General features: G+C 39.7%; 1 long non-coding RNA gene and 1 pseudogene across 4 annotated transcripts in view; one reads left to right on the top strand and one right to left on the bottom strand.

Moving 5' to 3' along the window:
- Positions 1 to 8549: 8549 nt before the first annotated feature.
- The window catches only part of LOC132673729 (uncharacterized), an 86560-nt gene continuing 73422 nt past the window's right edge, over positions 8550 to 21687 (top strand). For all 3 annotated transcript variants that reach the window (XR_009608172.1, XR_009608174.3, XR_009608173.3), the window contains exons 1-2: positions 8550 to 8639; positions 13504 to 13635. This is a non-coding gene — a long non-coding RNA (uncharacterized LOC132673729). The remainder of the gene's footprint in view (positions 8640 to 13503; positions 13636 to 21687) is intronic.
- On the bottom strand, positions 8635 to 17334 carry LOC132673728 (ribosomal protein eL42-like; annotated as a pseudogene). Its single transcript, XR_013557299.2, has 3 exons — positions 17148 to 17334; positions 11226 to 11339; positions 8635 to 10682 (listed from the first exon to the last, which is right to left on the bottom strand). The product of XR_013557299.2 is annotated as a ribosomal protein eL42-like (transcript).

Raw genomic sequence — 21687 nt, 5'->3', positions numbered from 1 at the left:
TGATGTCACAGGCTGCACTCTCGGCTACTGCACGGCATCCGCCAGACTGGCTGCCCCACTGCCAGCTGCTCTGCTCAGGAACTGGCCGTGGTGCCTCCTGTAAGCTCTGAATAGTGGCCGCTCTTGGTGTCAATACCTCCAATAACCAAAACCCCTCACCATCCAGTTATGGCAGAGCAACGCTCTAAGGGTCTCAATCTAGGACTTCTATTCTGGCAGGCTTAAGGCATTTGGAACACTTTCAAGCAATGAGATTCTTAAAATTCTGAAGTTATGTTGTTTCCATTTTATCATTTGTTTAACAGCTTAGCTACCTTATACAAACAGCCCAGTTACAATGATCACAGGACAAAATTTTTTTTTTTTTTTAATTGAAGAAGCATGACATATGGTGAGGTGAGTAATCTCCAGGGCCTCATGCTCTCCCAGACAAATTTCTCATGATTCATAGGGACTGTAACTGAGTGTCCTTGGGGCCTTACAGATAAATCACTCTTTTTCTGGTCGTGTTAACATTCAACTGTTATTGAGCAGGTCAGTCCTGTGGCATCTTGAGGCCATGGCGTACGTTTTTGGAAACCCATTCATTTTCACCAATTGCCTTTTTTTTCAAAAAAACATGACACTGGCTTAAATAAAATATATTGAATTATGTTTGGGAAGAGTGCTGAGAAAGCCAAACCGATAATACTCCAAAATCTGCTTGTCTCCTGCTGTGAGTTTCCAAATCATGCCATGGAGAATAAAGTACTGCCAGGAGTGTCTCAGATAAAGTGTCAAATGTGTCTGATTTAATTGTTAGCGAAAGGATTTAAGATGCTGTTTCTCCCTGCTGCTAACACCTCTCATTGATTCTGGAGCATTTCCATTTGTTGTTTAACAGAAACAGCCTCGGTATTTATAGCCCTATCACTCTAGAAGGGAAGCATTTGCAATTTGCACTTTCAATTTTGACTCCTAGGTTTCTTTCTCTTTAAACACCCTTCAAATGGGTGTCAGACGGCAATTCAATGCGTGCTTTGTGAGCTGTGGCACACAGCAGTTCTCATCCCGATGGGCAAACAGTTCAGAAGGACCCCCATAACCCTTGGCTAATTGACGATGGGCCCTGGTGAGGCCCAACCTCACTATATCAGGACTTGCGGGTTCTTGTGCACATGCCTGTGTGCTGCAACTGGGGTCACCGCTCCTGGCAGATTGTATTGTCCGAAAGTGGTTACGGCGGTATATGTTTATATCCCATTCTGCAAGCTTTTCTTACAATGAAATGTTAGCATTCCTGCATCAAGATGCAGGTTCTTTGTTTCCTCCTCTTGAAATTAAGGAGAATCTTTGTAAATTCTTTGACCAATAAAATGTGACAGAAATGGTGTTGCATGACTTCAAAGGTTAAGTCATAAAAGGCAACACGTGTTCTGTCTCTCTCTGTCTCTGTCTCTCTGTCTCTCTCTGTCTCTCTCTCTCCTCTCTCTCCTTCTCTCTCCTCTCTCTCTCTTAAGGCTGCCTTTGGAACTCAGCCACCACATGTCCAGGCCAAGGCCACAAGTGGATGGATGTTCTGGCCGAGAGCCCCAGTTTAACACTAGCTGATACCTAACTGCAGCCTCTGTAAGACTATGAGCCACAACCAACTAACCAGACCCTAACCCTAACCCACAGAGACTGTGTGAGAAAATAAATGATTGTTATTTGAAGCCACTGCATCTGGGGAGATTTGTTATAATGCAACAGGTAACCACAACTCACCTATTTCTCATTTTCCCTAATTTGGAGATCCATCGGTTGTTCAAGAATACATTTTTTCCATTTGGTATTACAAGTGCTAGAGCAATAATGCATCAGTAGGCTTGTTAAAAATAATAGGAACACCAAGAGCGAACCATAAGGTAAAGTATGGACTTTAGGTGATGATGATGTGACAGTGTAGGTTTATCAGTTGTAACAAATGTACGTTCCGGTGTGGGGGGCTGTTGGTAATGGGAGAGATTGTGCGTGTGTTGGGGTTAGGAGCATATGGGAGATCTCTGTATTTTCTCTCGATTTTACTGTGAACCTTACAGTAAGGTAAGTAACCCTACAGCTCTGGAAGAAGGGGGTCTTAATAAAAGATAATCACTGAATTACTACTGCTAGTACTACTTTTAAAATTAACATTTACTGTGGATGAGGCATCATTCTAAGCACAGTACATGTATTAATGTAAGCATCCTCAAAATAAATCCATGAGGTGGGCCCTATGAACTACTAGGCTACATTGTCATGGAAGGACTTACAGAACATCCAGGGGACCCAGCAGCTCTCCAGGTTCCATGATGAGAAGAATAGGACAAGGGGTTGAGTGAAGTTGGGGAATAGGGAGGCCTGGCTGTTTACAAAACAGGCAAGCAAGAACAGAACCATCATTCATTCACTCATCAGTATCTGTGAGCCACCTGCACGTGCCAAGCCTCATTCTGGGTGCCAGGGACAGAGCAGTGAATGATGTGGAAAACCCCTGCTCTCAAGGAGCTGCCCTTCCGGTGTGCTAGGCCATGTTTCTTCTAGTTTCACAGGGTGGCCACTGCAGACCCCGCTGCGCACTGCTCCTTCTTGTTCTGCTGACTCATCATAGACATTGAAAAGGAGCCAATTCCGCAACACGCTTAAGGCCACAAGTACATTCTTTACTCTTCCATAGCTAATTAGCACAGCTAATGGAATGCAAAGCCAGAGGAGAAAGAGGAAGATTTCAATACCAAATCAGCAACAATTCAATTAAAAAAAATAAAAGAAAAGAGAGACTTTGGTAATAAATTCTGATGGGAAAAAGGGAGGTGATTTGGAACATATGAAACTTAGCATGGAAAGCAACACATTTGGGTAGGGACTTAGTGCAGTCAAGCCTGGGGACAGCAAAGCCACAGGGGTTAAGTTAGAAGAGGAGATGGGAAGGATCCAAGGGCATATTTTGCTAACTTGGAAATTATGCTTTGAGTCAGTCCTGATGGAGGCTACAAATATCACAACAATTTCTAAGTCACCATAAAGCTCATATGAAAAATTGCCTACAGTTTCTATTCTACTGAGCTTTGAGGCTTTGTAAGAGGAAGCGTGAAGCTACAAATTTCTTTCCAGAAGGGTTCAATTGACTGCATGCCTTAAGCTAATTGTACATTTTGCAGACCTCCAGAAATTGTAATTGCAGATCGGCTCTTCTAGCTAAGGAGGACTTTTGTGTAAAGCCTTTCCTAAGGTTCCAAGCTGGGTAGAGAGCCTGGCCAAACAACTGTTGGAGCCTCATGATGCAGGAGTTCAAGCCAGCAAGACAGCTTGTGAAAAAAAGACTAGAAGCACTGCCAGGACCCTAAGGAGTTCCCAACATGCCTGTCATGCAAATGCATGGCCAAGAGTTGGCCAGCTGGGAAGCAACCTTGGGACTCAGTGGATTTCTCTGTTGTCTCGTGAGAAACAATGATCTTCCCTTCATGTAATCACCTGGTCAAAAAAAATCTTACTTCATTAGTTTTGAAAGTTGTATTACATTCTCAAAAATTTCTGGCAATCTTTCATCACAATTGGGGCTAGGAGGAAGCAAAGAAAGACTGGGAATCTTGTTCTCTACCAAAGAGTTCCTAAGATAAACCTGCCGTCTGCAATTTCTCCAAACCTCTTGAAATGGCAAAGGTAAAAGTGTTATTTAAATAAAAATGTCCCAAACTGAAGCTGCTTTAAATGGAGAAAAATCATACAGAATGTGACCTGTGTTTTGAACACATGCACCCAAAATAAAAAGTGTTAAAAGTTTAGAATTGAGAATCTTAATGTGTATTTAGGATAATACATAGAACAAGTTTTAAATACATAGAATATGAGCCTGGGTGGCTCAGTCGGTTAAGTGTCTGACTTCGGCTCAGGTCATGATCTCCCAGTCAGTGAGTTTGAGCCCTTCCCGCCCCCCCACCGTGGGGCTCTGTGCTGACAGCTCAGAGCTCGGAGCCTGCCTGGGATTCTGTGTCTCCCTCTCTCTCTCTGCCCCTCCCCGACTCGGGCTCTGTCTCTCTCTCGCTCCCTAAAAAATAAATAAACATTAAACATTTTTTTAAAAGAATAAGTTTTAAATGTGAACACAAAGCAAAAATACCCTTTCTTTCTCTTAGTGGGTATTTCAGACCTCCTCTGCCTGAAATTAATTGAGAAAGGGAAGTAAACAGCGCTCTATCCAACCATGAAGAGGTAACGGGGCACTCTGGGCTCATTTCTCCACCTGGGCAGCTGGCCCCTGGCTGAAGCCACTCTCTCTTCTCTCTTCTCTGATAAAAGAATCAGCCATCTTTGAACGGGAGTAGGATCATTACCTAGCGAGCTATAACTGTAAGGGAAAAAATGAAGATACCCCTTGGAAGGCATTTGGTTATACGATTATGTAAATTTTTTTCTAAAGTGATACATAACAGGAAAATTAAAAACCTCTGTACCAAAACACAAACAACCTCAAAAGAGCAAAGGAAAAACCTATTGCCATATTTATGAGCAACCAAAGGCTATATTTTTCTATTTATAAATAGCTTATTCAAAGCAGCCCAACAGGGACATGATTTACACTTTGGTAGAAAAAGGATGTAAAGAGTCCATTTTCAGAAAGCAATTCTCCTAGCCAGTTAGCATACGGAAAATGCTTGTCTCATTCGTTAATGAAAATGTAAATTAAACATTAGTAAGATACCATGTTTCATTTTGCAGAAATATGGAAAATGAAGTTTGAGGTTATCTCGTACTGTCAAAGATCTGGGAAATATGGGCTCCCACATATTGTAGGTGAGACAACAACTTGCTACAACTTTATGATAAGAGAATTTGCTAGTATCTATCAAAATCTAAGACACACATGCTTTTTTAAACTAGTAATTTTACTACATACACACACACGCAAATAAAAAATTTGCCACTAAGAAATTCCCTGGATATCCATGAAAAAAATTTATATAAATGTGTGTATTTGGGATGCCTGGGTGGCTCAGTCAGAAAAGCATGCGACTCTTAATATTAGGGGCTATGAATTCAAGCCCCATGTTGGGTGTAGAGATCACTTACAAAATAATAAATAAATAAATAAATAAATAAATAAACGTGTAATTTTGTGTAGGGATATGTGTGGTGTGATTGTACCTTTATACAAATGGGCGTTTACTGTAGCAATGTTTGTAAAAGACTAAAACTGGATACAACCAGCATCCATCAACAGGGTTAAACAAATTATAGGATGTGATACCATTAATCCTTGTAAAGTCATTGAAAATGAGTTTAATTGTCATGGAATGATATGGAAATATTTGATAATGTAGGTAAAGAAAGCAAAGTGTGGCGTAGTATGTGTAATATGATTGTTTTGCTGTAAAGTAAAGATGAAAATGTACAGGGGAGAGAGATGCAAGTATATGCCATGCCCTCCTGACTGTAGATACATCACAAACCATCGATCAGTTGCATTTTGGAGAAAACCTGGGAGTTGGGGTGAGGGCAAAAAAAAGAATTTTATTTTTCATTTTGTCCTTTTTTGTCCCTTTTTACATTTTCTAGCCTGACACTATATTAATTTTATTTTACTTGTATTTAGTTCTTAAATGCTTACGTATTTATTTATTTTGAGAAAGAGAGAAAGAGAGAGCAGAGAAGAGGCAGAGAGAGAGAGGGAGAAAGAGAATCCCAAGCCAGGCTCCCCGCTGTCAATGCAGAGCCTGAATTAGGGCTCGATCTCAGGATGCTGAGATCATGACCTAAGCCAAGATCAAGAGTCAGACACTTAACCGACTGAGTCACCCAAGTGCCCTATTAATTTTATTTTATAAAAATACCAACAGGGTTATCTAAGTAGGAAAATTGTACTCCAGCTCTTATTTTCTTTTTTGTACTTCTCTGCATAAAAAAGGAAAAAACATACTATTAGCTGTACATTAAAATATGAACTCCTGGTTAGCTTACTACAGATGCAGATAGTTACATATAGAAATATTTATAGATGATACACCGTGACAGTGAAGAGATACAGATACCTGTATGAAAAAAAAGATCATCATCTCTTATATCACAGTTTATATAAAAGAGTTAATTTGAAATAGATAGCAGGCTTAAAGGTAAAACTTAACTATAAAACTTAAAAAAAAAAACACATCAGAATAAAAATCTTTGAAGTCTTTGTACCCTGAGATAGGCAAATGTTTTTAGACAGAACACAGAAAGCACAAACCATAAATTTTAAAAATTCATAAATTTTATTTTATCAAATTAAAAACGTTCACTCTTTGGGGCGCCTGGGTGGCTCAGTCTGTTAAACGTCCAACTTCGACTCAGGTCATGATCTCACGGTCTGTGACTTCGAGCCCCGTGTCAGGCTCTGTGCTGACAGCTCAGAGCCTGGAGCCTGCTTCAGATTCTGTGTCTCCCTCTTTCTGCCCCTCCCCCGCTCACACCTCTGTCTCTCTCTTTCTTTAAAAAGTAAATAAACATTAAAACAAAATTAAAAACAAAAAGTTTGCTCTTTGAAAGACATCACTATGAAAACAAAAAGCAAGCCACAAAATGGAAGAACATATTTCTAATATGTAGATTTAAAATACATAAAGACGTAACAAGTCAATAACAAGACAAGCAACCTGCTTAATAATTGACCAAAAGATTTGAAGAAAAACTTCAGAAAAGAACATATGACAGCCGGTAAAGTATATGAAAAGCGTTCAACATCTTAAGTCATTAGGGAAACAAAAATTAAAATCATAATGAGATACACATTACATATCCACTGAAATAGCCAAAATTAAAAGGACTAGAAAAATCAAATGTAGCATGTATAATATGAAGCAACTGGAATTTTCATGCTGTTTTATTGGGAATATAAAATGATAAAATCAACTTGGAAAGATGTTTAGCAACTTCTTATAAAATTAAATATATACCTACTCTAAAATCCAGCCATTCTACTCCAAGAAAAACATATATTCACCCAAAACTTGTACACAAATGTTCATAGCAGCATTTTACATGATAGCAAAACACTGCGTGGGAGGGGGGATGGGGTGGGGGTCCAAAATGTCCATCAAATAGATACAGTGATATGCCCATACAGAGAAATATGGCTCAGCAATAGAAAAGATTGAACTACTGATTTATGCAACAAAATAGATGAATCCCAGAATTATTATGTCGATTGAAAGAAACAAAAGAGTACCTCATTTTTTATTTGTATAAAATTGAGAAAACGCAAACTAATTTATAATGATAGAAATTGGACCAGTGGTTGCCTGGTGACAAAGTAGGGGGTAGAATGGATTTTTAAAGGGTTGAAATGAAATTTAGGGGCAGAGGGGTGACAGAAATGTTCCATGTCTCAACAGTAGTGATACTTCTTGGATGTCTATGGATACCCAAACACAAGTAATTGTAATTATTAAATGTATGTAGTTTATTGTCCACAGATTATACTGCAACACAATTTTGTTGTTTTTCAGTCATTTACCTGTTGTTCGGGAGAGAGTCACCGAGGATTTAGAGAAAAAGACACTAGAGTTGGAATAAGGGATGGGAGCCAAGATTTAGAGCTAGCTAGTGAATATCAGGAAGAAAGGCACAGGAAAGAATGATACCCTAGGATCTAATTGTAAGAGATGGCAACTTACCAGCTCTGACTCTGATGTCTTCAAAGGTTCTGGTGTCCCTAATGAAAAATGTTATCTGATCAAGTTGTATCCTTTGATCCAATTCTTTCTTAACTCCTCCCTATGCTCCCTATCCCCAATAAAGTGATGGGGTCTGAGGTTAATACCTTAGAACACTGCCAAGTAAATTTTAGATATTATCTGCTAACCTAATGTTTCAAGGAGTGATGTCTGAAAATTGTTTAATGCCTTCTTCACTCCCTGCATTTGAGACTTTTGAATTTCTTTTTTTTTTCTAATTTTTTAATGTTAATTTATTTTTGAGGCAGGGGAGGAGCAGAGATAGGGAGACACAGAATCCAAAGCAGGCTCCAGGCTCTGAGCTGTCAGCGCAGAGCCCGACACGGGGCTCGAACCCACAAACCATGAGATCATGACCTGAGCTGAAGTTGGATGCTTAACCAACTGAGCCACCCAGGCTTCCCTACACCTTTGAATTTCAACAGGGTGCTCTCATGCTCATTAGTGGAACCCACAGTTGAGAACTCTTTACTGTGATGTAATAATATTGCATTGTGACTGCAGAAGGGCACAGTTGGGTTCAAGGCCACGGTTGGCTTTGGTGAGTGGAGGTTTTGGCTCAGCTCTTAAAACCATGAGATGCCCTTTTCTCTGACAGTAAGATTAGCCCTGCCAAATCATAAATGATTGCAGACCAAGACTTTTAGTGAAAGGAAAATCTTATGTAGATAAGATGAGTTTTGAATTCCTAAAAACTAGGAATTCAACTCATACAAAATCAGTGTCTTTTGGGAAAATGGCTCCTTTCTCGACCACTTCTGAATTCTCCCTCTGTTGTCTGGATCATGAGGTTCAATAAAGACTCAGGTGCAAAGATGGGGCTCACGTGTCATAGGTAGGGCTCCGCAGGACCCAGACCTGTTTCTCTCAACTATTTGCTTGTCTGTTAAGAAACCTAATAGGATCAAAGGACGATTTGTTTTAAAGCAGGTATGTTGTTTTGAGTGGGCAACCTTTAACCATTCTCCTGTGGGAAATGTTAACATCTTAAGCCATCAAAAATTATATAGTATGTATGGTAATTGTTTCATAAACTGATAATTTCTCCCTCCTCTTCTTCCCCTCCCTCAGTACGGGCCATAGTGGTTTGAACTGTGTCCTCCAAAAAGATATGTTGAAGTCCTTATCCCCGGTATCTGGGAATGTGACTTTATGTGGGAATTGGGTTTTTGCAGATGTAATTAGTTAAGGATCTTGAGACAAAATCATCCTAGATTTAGAGTGAGCCTTGTATACAATGACTGGTATCTTTATTTATTTTTTATAAGATAGAATTTTTTAAAGCTTTTTTTATCTATTTACTTATTTTGAGAGAGAAAGAAAGAGAAAGAGAGACCTGGTGTGTGAGCAAGGAGGAGCAGAGAGAGAGAGAATCCTAAGCAGGGTCTGAAACTTACAGTGCAGAGTCTGATGCAGGGCTCAAACTCATGAACAGTGAGATTGTCATCTGAGCCGAAATCAAGAGTCGGATGTTTAACTGACTGAGCCACCCAGGTGCCCCAATGACTGGTACCTTTATAAGAGGAGAGGAAACAGAAAAGGAGCCATGTGAAGAGAAGGGCAGAGACTGGAATGGTGGCACTACAAGCCATGGCCACCTGAGGACTGCCAGGAGACAGCAGCAGACTAGGAGGAAGCAAGGAAAAAATCAGCCCCTAGAGTCTTCAGAGCATGGCCCTGCTGACACATTGGTTTGGGACTTATAACCTCCAGGACCGTGAGAGAATAAATTACTGATGTTCTCAGCCACCCAGTCTGTAGTAATGTGTTATGGTGGCCCTAGGAAAGTAAGGCATTGACCAATCCCATAAACCTATCCAGATCACCAACAATATTTAATTTAGACCATACCCCAAAGCCAGGTCAGAGAAACAAGGCACTGATATCATAGTCAGGAATGGTTTCTAAGTCTAGACTAAGGTAAAAGCAAAAGTCCAGGGGTGCCTGGTGGTTCAGTCAGTTAAGCATCTAATTCTTGATTTCAGCTCAGGTCACGATTTCAGGGTTTGTGAGTTCAAGACCCACATCACGCTCTGTGCTGGCAGTGCAGGCCTGCTTGGGACTCTTTCTCTCTCTTCCTCTCTCTCTCTCTCTCAAAATAATTAAATAAGCATTAAAAAAAAAAAAAAGCAAAAGTCCAAGTAATCGTACGTAGAGAAAAGACAAAAGTTGGTAAGATTGCCAATTAGTACTATTATTTTGGAAGATAGTATGACTTTATCTTGTAAAGCTGAAGATGTGCACAACCTTTCACTGAGCATGGCCACTGCAAAGGAGACAGACTGTTGCACATGAAGACAAGTGCAGGAACTTCTAGAAACATCATTGTTCCTAGTAGGCACAAACTGGAAAGAATCCAAATGTCCATCAACAGCATATCGATACGTGAAATGTACAGTATACTTAGAAGTGGAATGTTATTCAACAGCGGATGTTCATTGATAAACCACAGCTACCTGCAACTAACTGAATGACTTTTTTTTTTTTGAGTAAAAATATCACTGTATTTATTTTCATACACATAATGTTTCTACAGTGTCAACATCTTCCTCTCAAAAGCAGAACAGAAGAATCCCAAAGCTTAGAACTGGATCACTTGACCCTTTTTCTTCTTATAACCTCCCGGTTCAAAATGCTTACATCTCTTAACGGCCGGCATCCTCTTGGGCCCGAAGGTAGGTTCAACACACTCAAGCCTCAGCACAATCTTCTTTGTGGTTTCAGCCTTCTTCAGGAAAATTGGCTCCTCCTGGCCACACTGCTTCTGATCACAGCGCCTCCTTCCCTGGGCACACAGTGAATCCTTGCCCTTCCCATACTAGGTCACTTTGTGAGGCTGATGTTTTCCTCACTTCTTACAGAAAGTCCTTTGGGTTTTAGGAACATTGATGATCTTTGCAGTAGCACTGTCAGCACAAAGAAAACGGGAAATTTGGCATCCACACTCCTCGCCTTGCCTCCCCTTGCTCATACCTAACAGGAAAGGGAGGAATAAATCTGAATGACTTTTTAAAACATAATGTTGAATCAAAAAAAAAAAAAAAAAAAGACAAGAGGGATGTATACATGCTATGATTCCCTTTATAGAAAATCCTGAAAAGAATTGTCAGCACTAAATTATTTAATTTAGAGATGCATAGTTGGGTAGTAAAACTATAAAGCAGACCAAGATAGCAAGTACCAGAACATTTAGGATAGTGGTTAACCCTAAGAGGGAAAGCAAGTAGTTATGATTAGGAAGAAGCATTCTGGGAAGGATGGGGGGCGGGGGGGGGGGGTGTTGTGGCTCTTCTAATACACCAGTGACAGTACACTGGTGACATTCTTTTTATTAAGCTGGATGGTGGTTTCATGGATGTTTATATTTTTATTTTCTATATGTTTATTCATTATAATTTCTTATATAGAGAATATTTTAAATAATTTAAAGAATTTTTTTTTGAAAAAAGATAAAGGATAATAAAGGAAAGAAAAGAACCCATAGAAGCTTTGGAAGCATAAATTGTTCTAATTCACCTTGAAGAAATGTGTATGTTTTCATTAGGTTTTTTCACATAATCTTTCCTGCTCGGATTTCCAGCCTGTCAGCTAAAGTCTTAGTCAAGGCATTTTCTGCTGAAATCCAAGATTCTGGAAAAGAAGAAGAATATGATGAAAAAGCTCAACAAATCTTAATTGTTGCCTGGAGGTCAGGCCACGTGGAGAATGTGGTATTTAGCTTTGCCACAGACAAGCTCCCCCAAGGCTGCTGAGTGGCTGGAGACCGGTGGAGGTATAAGAGCGTGGTGAGCAAACAGACAGCACTTTGCATTTCCAAAGGGCTTTTCACATGGTCTCCTTGGAACCTCACTTTGCGAGAAGACTCTATTCCTTATATGTTCCTGGTGAGACTGTTAAACTACAGAGAAGTTAAGGTACTTGTCCAAAGTGTCAAGTTAAGGAAAAGACAGGGCCAGAACTGGAAACTATGTTTCCGAATGCAGTGACTTTTAATGGAGTTCAGTGGTAAATGTGGTGACACCAACACACAGTAGCAGAAGACTCAGTAGCACTAAGTTGGTGTGATGGAAAAGTCTCAGACTCGGGATGTCAAGCCGTGGGCTGAGGGCCAGCAGACTCCAAGGGGCTGTGCAGAAGACAGACATGGTAAGCTAATCGGAGGACGTTTGTATTTTGTAAGGCTTGAACCCACGGTGCAATCGAAACAAAATTCATATTGCTTGTGATGGTTTGTAGTGTTTAGCAAAATTCTCTGCTTTTCTTCCATGTGGTTGATATTCCATCCCCCCTAAATACTTACACCCTCCACGCCAAACCCCAGTTCTTTACAAACTCAAAGCAATGAATCACTTAGGAAAACATTTCGGATAAACAGACATAGTCAGATCTCTGTTTGGACTTCATGCCGGAGAAAGTGAGCAGACCTTGACTGTTTCATATCGCTGCCCTCGATGCCAATAAGTCGACCGTTCGCAATACTGCTTCTGGGCCCTCGTGTGGTTGCAACAGAGGATATAGGAAAAGATTGAACAAATATCATCGTTCTATCTCAGTCCTGTCCTCAAAGCTTTTGCAAACTTAAGCAAACTATTTTTCATGATACCCTCCACAAACTGTGGAAGTCTACTGAAACCGTTCCTGGTACTGATACTTTGAGTTTGGAAGGTAAAAGGTAAAAGTCTGCATTCCTTAAAAGTTTTGGTAATGTAAAAATAAAACATAAGCCAAAATGAAACCAAAACTAAGGGCCCGGTCAGCATCAAAATGAATATATTTCTCTTGCTTTTCACAGTTGATTCTCTCATACATTGCACCTGAGAAGCAGGCCAGTGGGTTGCTAATTTTGTAGAATGGTAAAGCATCACTAAGATCATTAGAATCTGGGGGACAGAGACAAGGCAAAGATGGCCTTGTAAAGGGAAGAGCACATGGTGGCAAAGGTGTTTGCTTATCTATTGAGCTGGGTACGATGCAGGGTCTGGACAAAATGCACTCTCTACTCTAACATGGGTCTGGGCGCCTGGTGGATACGTCAGAACAGCAATTCAGATCACCTCCTCCTTCCCCCTCTGCCCTTCCCCTGAGAGTTTCCTCCATAGTACAAATGCACACAACTCTAACATCTAACGTAAACCTTTTCCACATCATCATACTTCCACCAAAAATGAAATACAAGAAGAAAATGAGTTGAAACCCTTTGGAGAATTAGGAAGCTTTACATCTAGAGTTTATCTTTTAAATTGAAATGACACGTGTATCACATAATCGACATATAAAAAGAAGGCATTTAATTCATTTTTAAGAGTCTGGTGGAGTTTAAGGAAAGGCCGTGGACAGAATGATTTTCACCTTGAGCTAGAAGCCAGCATGCCTGATGCGTATCACTCTGGTAGACAAAGGAAGTTTCATATTCCTTCTCTCAGTGTTTTGACTGCACATCTACATGTAAATGGAATTGGCATCTGATATCAAACTATCCGAGAAAATAAAGAGAAGCAAATCAACATGGATTCTTAGACCAGTCTCTGCAGAAAGAATTTAAGTATTTGCAGATTTGAAGGAAACCTTCACTTGAAATTGCTGGGAGGCTTGGAACTGATAAACCTCAGTTTCCAAACCTGAAAACTGGAGACAATAACGGTACTCTCCTCACCGGGTTGCAGTGTTGGTTTAATGAGATCATATAAAGCACTAAATAAGAAGTTGAGTACTTAGTAATTGCTTAATAAAAGCTATAACTCATGATCATGTTTATATCATGTCCTATAATATTTATTTGCATATGCAATTTCAGGTTAATAGAGCGAATAATAAGAAAACTACAACAGACTGGAATATTGTGCTGCAATCTACAAATCAGTTTTTCTTCCATCATGCTATTTACTGCTCATAATCAAGCTTGTGGTTCTATATTTTCATGTGTCAGGTGAGGAAACTAAGGCCAATCTTTAGGAGTCCATAAGCAAACAAAAAGTAGGAATGCTGCTTTGCACTTTTTTAATACATCTATTGTGCCAAAGGTAGTTTTAGACATATATAAAAATTGGTTTCAACTGTTTTTAAACTAATATCTCTTTGAACTATATTTTTATAATTTTGATCATGACAAAATGTCCTTTGATCATATTCTGACCACTCTGAGAAATGCCCTATTCAAAGAAACACCCTATTCCTTTTGTACCCCTTTCATTAAAAAATATGTATTAAAGTAAAAGTGCAGGAACATGTCATATAGCTATAGGCATCTCATGATTCCAATCTGTATTATCTCAAGGGCTTTTCCCAAGTAGGATGAAATAGAGACCCAAAGAATTTAGTGGCTTTTTCTTCTTTTTTGGTTTGCTTGTTTTCAACACAAGATTTATCCAATTAACCATGGAATAAATAGGTTAATGATAATTTATTACCGAAAAGCTGCACTGTATGTATGAATTGTTCCCTGTTTTCATGGGAACTGTGTAGTGATTAAAATGATTTAGTAGCTTATTAAATAGCAAATGACACCTGTCCTACGTAAGACAATAAGCTAGTATTTGCTATCTCTCCATCCTGCCTGCATGTTAGAATCACCTGAGCTTTCAGAACTGACTCCTATCCACACCTCACCCCAGAGATGCTGACTTAATGGGTCTGTGGTGGGGCCTGAACACTGATGATCAAAGGTTCTCAATATATTTCTAGTCTGCAGCCAAGATGGAGCATTACTGCGATATTACTGTGATAGAGGAATATGAAACAAACAACGTTTAACCCCCCTCAAGGAGCTTTAGATTCTACTTAAGAAAAATATACTTTTAAAGTTCATTGACATACTTTAAAAAGGTCTTAAATGACCCACCACTGATAAATTACACATTCCTTTATCTTCCTATTCTCTTGTATCTCTCTCTCTCTCTTTCCCTCTAGTAATAAAATGGTTACAGTTCGCAGAAATAGAAAAATCACACCTTGAAATAAAAAGTATAAAAATCAAGAGCACTTAGTAATATGCTTACACATCTTAATACATATCTTAATAATATGCGTCCCAGATATCTTTAGTCATACAGAAAGGGAATTTCTTCTTGAGAAATGAAATGTGCCCTCCAAGTGTCTAATAATAATTATAGATCTTAGGGAGTGTGTTAATCGTGAAAACGACATTCAGAACTGATCGTGGGTTTTGTTAAGGCCCTGTGAATGCCTGTTTGGTGATAAAAGCAAAATCCAAGGTTTTCCCATTAGCTAGATCATCACCTCTGCTTCCTGGCTCAAATACTTGGAGCTCTGTCTCCAGTCTAGTGTTGTCATTGCACCACCAAGAACCAAGTTCTCCTTGTTAATAGGCTACACTAAAAGCTGGAGAAGCCCCACTGGAGGAAGTATGATTCCAATTTGAGGATGAAAGTACAATACCCCCTGCCAGGTTTAAATTGAGAGCATATTATGCATTTTTAGTTAATTTCTCAGCCTGCAGAATAATTCGTCACATGTGTGCAGTATATATATATATATATGCGCTCCCTCAACTGTTTCCTTAGAGACCCTGCGCTTGATGGGATAGTTGTAATTGGGGCAAAAAGTTAATAAATGACAATCACAGTTAAATACCCGATTTATGAAAGAAAATGCATGTATTAAAATTAAAAGGGGAATAATCAAAAGCAAGAGGAGCGGATTAATACATTTTTCTTGTCTCTGACAATTTTTTGTTAACATCAAGGCCCAGAGCACCATAGGAGTGGGGAAGTGAAATGAAATGTTTCTCAAAACACATGTACGGAGAAAAAACATGATTATAGCAAGTTAGTGTGGGAGAATCCACCCTCTGCATGGGAAAACCATACTTTCCTATGGATTTTAAATCAAGTTCTTCTGGATCGATTTTTTGTAGGTGTATTAGAAACTCTGAAGGAGATTTTTCAGGCCTTCCCTTTCGTCCCTTTCAAGTGTTTTCCTTTTTAATATTAATAACTGTTGCCATCTCCTACATAATTGTGGTGTCCATGATTCAGAAAAAGTACTTAATGATCAAACTCCTATGCATTCAGTAATGTTATATATTTATCACGTTTTTATATATACATAACATTTTACATGTATCTTTTCATATGTGTGTATATATGTAATTAAGCACAATTGTATTTGCATACATTTGAAAAATAGGATACACACAGGTCACCTGAATGTGTCTCCATATTTTGTAGTCCCTGGTCATCCTTTCCTTTGTTGGCCAGAAAATTCCCCAGGTCCTCATCTTAGGTGTCTGCAGAATGTCCAGCCCCTCCCACCACGTTTCTGAAGTTTCCTGAGAAGGATGCTTTTCCTTCCGACTCTATTCTCCTTTTTCCACTTCTCACTTTGCCTTCACAGCCACTGTCCATCCATCTAAGTCCATCACCACATGCACGGACGCGGCCTCCTCTTCACTTGCTAAAATATCACCAGTACACTACATACAGCTTTCATTCAAGATCTGCGGGGTATAGAAGGGTGCAATCACACCACAGCAAAGGAAGCAGTTTAAAACTGAATAGCAAACATCTCTGTTCTGTCCTTTGTCCAGCACTCCTTAGCAGGTATTATTTCTTCTCTCTCTCTCTCAAGAACCAGCCTGAATCTATTTTGCTTGAATCTGTTCTCTTTTAACCAAGAATTTCTCCCCTTTCCACTACCTCTCCTTCAACAACCTTCCTCCCTCCTCGGGAAGGTCCTCCACCATAGCGAGCAGGATTTCCCTCTACCTGTTTTTGGCATCAGGGTAAAATGAAAATCTCTATTCCAAGACATAGAAGCTTTAATCCCTTCTTTTTACTAGTCTGAGTGTTACGGTTAATCTAAAAAGTCCCATTAAGTCTCTTTCTTCCTGCTCTCCCAGAGTAATCTGCCCAAACTTTAGTCTACTTGTAACATCCCATTTTTTCCCCTCCCTGCCACACATAGGGCTGAAAATTATTTATCAGGCCTACAGAAATGCTTGATGCACCCCTTGACATCCCCCAGGGCATGCCCCAGGCAGTGGGCCACAGCTACACCAGCTTGGAAATAGCTGATCTGTACTTTCATAAAACTATCCAGTGAGTACAACTGGCCTTTGACACAGCTCAGTTTTGGTGAAAGCATTCCTTCCTCTCTATCATGGATTTTCCTTCTTTTCCTTTACCTCACTTGCTTTCTGTAGTGAAGCTAACGAAAACCTACAGAGAAAAGAGTAAAAGAAAGCTAGCAGTAAAGTGTTAACGCTCCCAGAGGCATGACATTTTAATGTGCAGCACAATCTTCAGCAGAGAAAGCTTAAAGCAAGAGTGTCTCTGACTGTGGGCTATTAATCATCCACAAGTCAGTAAAGAATCTATCTTTGGAGGACAGGACGCTTCCCCAACCTTTGGAATCATGCAATATAACATGCCTCCCTATGCTGTCTTCCTATTCATTCCCCCCTTTCCTAGACTAGCTTACCTGAATAGAAGAATTAAAATGGATGAGATCCAAGTAAAATCATTTCTTCCTCTTCCAATCCAGAGTACTGGTTTAATACTGCTTTATGCTTCTTTAATTGTCCTCCAAATGGATCACAGCACAGCCCTGACTCCCTAATAGGTGCTAAATAAGTTCTTATAAGAAACCCCAGTGCCCAGGTCCTATAGAGCATTGGTTGATATCTGAAAGTCAGAGTTGTACATCTGTCTCCTCCTGGAAAAAAAAAAAAATCTGTTAAATTATAAACTCACCAGTCAGGATGTACACTTGCATTTTGGATCAATGCCAAGTAAATATTCAGTGACCAGCATTATGTTGCAAGTTGTTAGGATTTTGAATCAGAATCAGATTCTCTGGGTCTGCAACTCAACTCTGATATGAACCAGGTGACCCAAGGCAGGTTATTTAATATGTCTGGCTTAGTTTCATCATATGTGAAGTGGGACTAATAAAGTACCTTCCCTGTGGGTTTGTTGCAGGAATGAAATGGGACAATTACTCTTTAGTGCTTAAAACAGTGTTTAGAAAAAAATCCAAATGTGACTCCTCATGGCTGTTTTCACTGAGGTATCTGAGCAATAGATACAGATATCAAAATGATTATGAAACTGATGTTTAGAAATTGCAAATAAAAGTGCAATGAATTGGCTACACAGCTGTAGAACTCCCAGCCTCTTTGAAACTATCAAATGTAAGGAGAGGAGAAAAAGGGTAACCATTTATTAAGAGGTTTCTTTGGAGATAACCATGGCTGTTTTGAGTTCTCACAACTCCTTTCGAATGATTGATGGTATGGTCTCATTATGATTTAATCTACTGTTTTTTAACTTCGAAGTGAGAAACGTCTTCAATGGGACTGCTTTGAGACCTTGATGTTGCTTGCCCTGGCCTGGAGAGCATTGTGTAACAGGACCTGACTCCCGCTCCAATGCTCATGAGAGCTGACTAGTCAGAGAAGCGCTCAGTGCTTGGGTAGCAGAGGAAGGACCTCCTGCTTCCTGGTTAGGGGCAGCTGCAGAGACAGCATTCGTGAAGGCAAAGGATGTAGCAGCATTCCCCATGGATCAGATGGTGACTACCAAAGAGAAGATCACCTGGTTACCAGTACTGACAGAGTTGCCTGGGAGGGGCGGAGGGCCCCAGCAGCTAAAGCTGGAAAGGAATGTCAAAGGGTCAGAGGTTGTTTAAGGACTCACATGTGGCCACTCCATACAGAAATGCATGTGTTAGTTCAAGGTTACTGCAAGATGGCAGGCCCATCCAGCCTCCACACTGAGTTCTACACAGAATCAAAAAAGTGTTCCCAAGAGAAATGCCAGCTTTTCCACCATTTGCTAGGCATAGAGGGCTGTTCAAGGAAGATATTTCCTGGTCGTCTCTTTCCCCTCTCCTCACCACAATTCTGACCTCAAAGGATCAGAAATTGGCTAGCAAGTGGTGGGTTGCATTAGTCAGGGATCTTCAGAGAAACAGAACCAATAGGATGTGTGTGTGTGGAAAGAGATAGAGATAGAGATAGATAGGGATGTCTGAATGTGTCTCCATATTTTGCAGCCCAGGGTCATAAGGATATGGCCATAGATAGGGATATCCATCTATCTATCTATCTATCTAATCATCTATTTATATATTTTAAGAAATTCTCTTACACAGTTGTGGGGCTTGGCAAGTCCACAATCTGCAGGGTTGGTGGCAGACTGCAGACCCAGAGCCGAGTTGTAGTTCAAGGAGTCGGAAGGCAGTCGGCTGATAGAAGTCCTTCTTGCTGGTGGGGGGTGGGGGGTGGTCAGTCTGTTCTATTATGGCCTTCAACTGATTGGAAGAGGCCCACTCATACTATAAGGGGCAATCTACTTAAAATGTGCCAATTTAAGTGTTAATCTCATCCAAAAAATAATTTCACAGAAACATCTAGAATAAGGTTTGAGCAAATATCTCAGTTCCCTGGCCTAGCCAAGTGGACACATAAAATGAACCATCATAGGTGGGGTGCAGGGGAGAGGACAGGAGCAAGGATATGAGTCAGAAGCTGGCCACAGCACTTCCCCACTTTGAGTTGGCAGGCATATGGGGAATATTTCATGTTAAATCACCCAGTGAATTTGATTATCATTAGGCACTGGCTATTCTAATTTTTGACATGCAAATCTCTGTATTACCTAAAGTAGTCTTAGGACACCAGGAGAGAAATTCATGGTCCTACCTGAGTACTCATTTAGGAGCAGGGGAAGATACTAAACATTTAAAAAAATGGAATACCAAAAAGAAAAAAATGAAACAAGTCTTTTGATTGCTCCATGATTATTCATGTATAATAAACCAGTTACAAGTACCAGGTACATAGTATATATTCAATAAATATTCACTTATCATTATAATACATACATATAAGATAATTTACTATAAACAACACAGAAAATCGATGTCCTTTTTTTATACATCTACTTTCTTTCTTAAAGGTTTTTTATTTTATTTTTTAGAGAGAGTATTTTTGAGAGAGAGAGAGAGAAAGAGACAGAGTGGGGGAGGGGCAGAGAGGAGAACAGAAGAAATGCAGCAGGCTCTGCACTGACAGCAGCGAGCCCGATGGGGCTCAAATTCTCATACCACCAGGTCAGGACCTGAACTGAAGTCAGACGCTCAACCAGCTGAGCCACCCAGATGCCCCTATATCTAGTTTCTTGATAATGACATATACATGTAGTCTGACAACCTAAAACAGATGAATATTTTTCACTAAATTGCTTGATAGGTGGGAAAGAACAAAATTTTTTGGTATGTGTTTGCTTCTTTTATAAGGTTATATTGCAAAGACTGTGCCTTATGTTTTGGTGTTTCACATAAACATATTGTCTGAACTTTCCTCTGTGGGAGGATAGATATAAACTTTGAAATTTAAATACGCTCACACTTTGGCAAACATATTTGCCTTTGTTGGTGTTTATTATTGTCTATAGCCTGAAGGCACTATTGACTCTCAGGTAAACAAACAATTAGCTTGCTATTTGAAGTAGGAAGGTGTAATTAACAAATTTGCTTACCCATCTACCCCACTACCAACAGCCAGCACTTTGGGTCTTTTGCCTTCACCCTTACTCTTCCTCCCTTTCTCAGTCTTCCTCTACCTCTACCTCCATTTCTATTCACAAATACCTTTCTACTCTGCTACTCTGGATTCCAGAAAATACAGTTGCATATTATACTCAAAGGTGACGAGTCTGGGGCATCAGTCAACCCAATGCAATACTGATGTTCAAGGGTACTTTTTGAGATGTTATTTTCTTGGCTGTAGAAGCAGCCTATTAAGAGATGCTTTTCAGATTGAAGATGAAGAGCAATAAGAATAAATCTGATATCCAGACGCAGCAAGCTTGCATTAGGGCAGAAATTGACTCTATTCCACAAATAAATTTTTTCAGTGATAGTCTTAGTGGGTCTAATATGGCCATGGCCTTCTTGATCATCCTTTCTTTTCTGTTTTTTTTTAAAATTGTGTATTATCAAGCAATTTAGCACTAGATAATGCAATACTTTATCCAAGATGGTTTCACCTTTTTAAAATTCTTGCCAAAGCCCTAAATTTTGTTCTTTTTTTTTTTAAATGTTTATTTTGAGAGAGAGAGAGAGACAGAGTGTGAGCAGGGGAGAAGCAGAGAGAGAGGGAAACACAGAATCTGAAGCAGGCTCCAGGGTCTGAGCTGTCAGTACAGAACCTGATGTGGGGCTCAAACTCACGAACTGTGAGATCATGACGTGAGCAAAGTCTGGCGCCCAACTAACTGAGCCACCCAGGAGCCCTGCCCTAAATTTTGTTCTTACATCAAAATGAGACATATGTGTGAACTCACAGAAACTGTAACCCAAAATAAATTACTTTAGTGGGCCACTACATAAGACCAGAGGTGGACTGGGGATGACATTATGTTGAGAGTCTTACTTTCCCAAACAATAGTGGGAAAGGCTTGGCTGCATCCTTCAGTGACATACATGTTATCTAATTTGTGGTTAAGATTTAAACAGGATCCCTGCTGGAAAGTCAGGTGGTTTCCACAGCCTTATTTTCATTCCATCAGACCACTTTGAAAATAAGATCTGCCAAGATTTTGAAAGTGGGCTAGAAAGAATGTAAGTCTCACCATTGACTTTTCAATGCTATATAAATCAAAAAGTTTGCCAGCAAGGAGACAGAATGAACAGGATTCCACAATGATGCAGGCAATTACTCTGGTAAATGTTGAGCCTTGGAAACTGAAATTGTGACTCTGTTTTCATATTGAGCTGGAGGAAGGAGATCATCCTCAGCTTTTTCTATTGATTAAGTAGCTGATACTTTTTCAACAATTTGTGGCTTTTTGTTAAAGCTTAGAAAAGCACTTTGTTAAAAAAAATAATGTTTCATTCATCAGATCTCTAGGTAGTAAATTATAGTCAATTGGAAGTTTTTGAACACCTCCTAGGAGTTGTGATATACATTAACAAAATTGGGTAACAGATTTATCCAAATCGGAAATATGAAAAT

This window comes from Panthera onca, chromosome C1 (genome assembly GCF_046562875.1).
Source record: "Panthera onca isolate mPanOnc1 chromosome C1, mPanOnc1 haplotype 2, whole genome shotgun sequence".
Classification (NCBI taxonomy): domain Eukaryota; kingdom Metazoa; phylum Chordata; class Mammalia; order Carnivora; family Felidae; genus Panthera; species Panthera onca.
The sequence above is the reverse complement of the archived record's forward strand: the minus strand, read 5'-3'. Positions and strand labels throughout refer to the sequence as shown.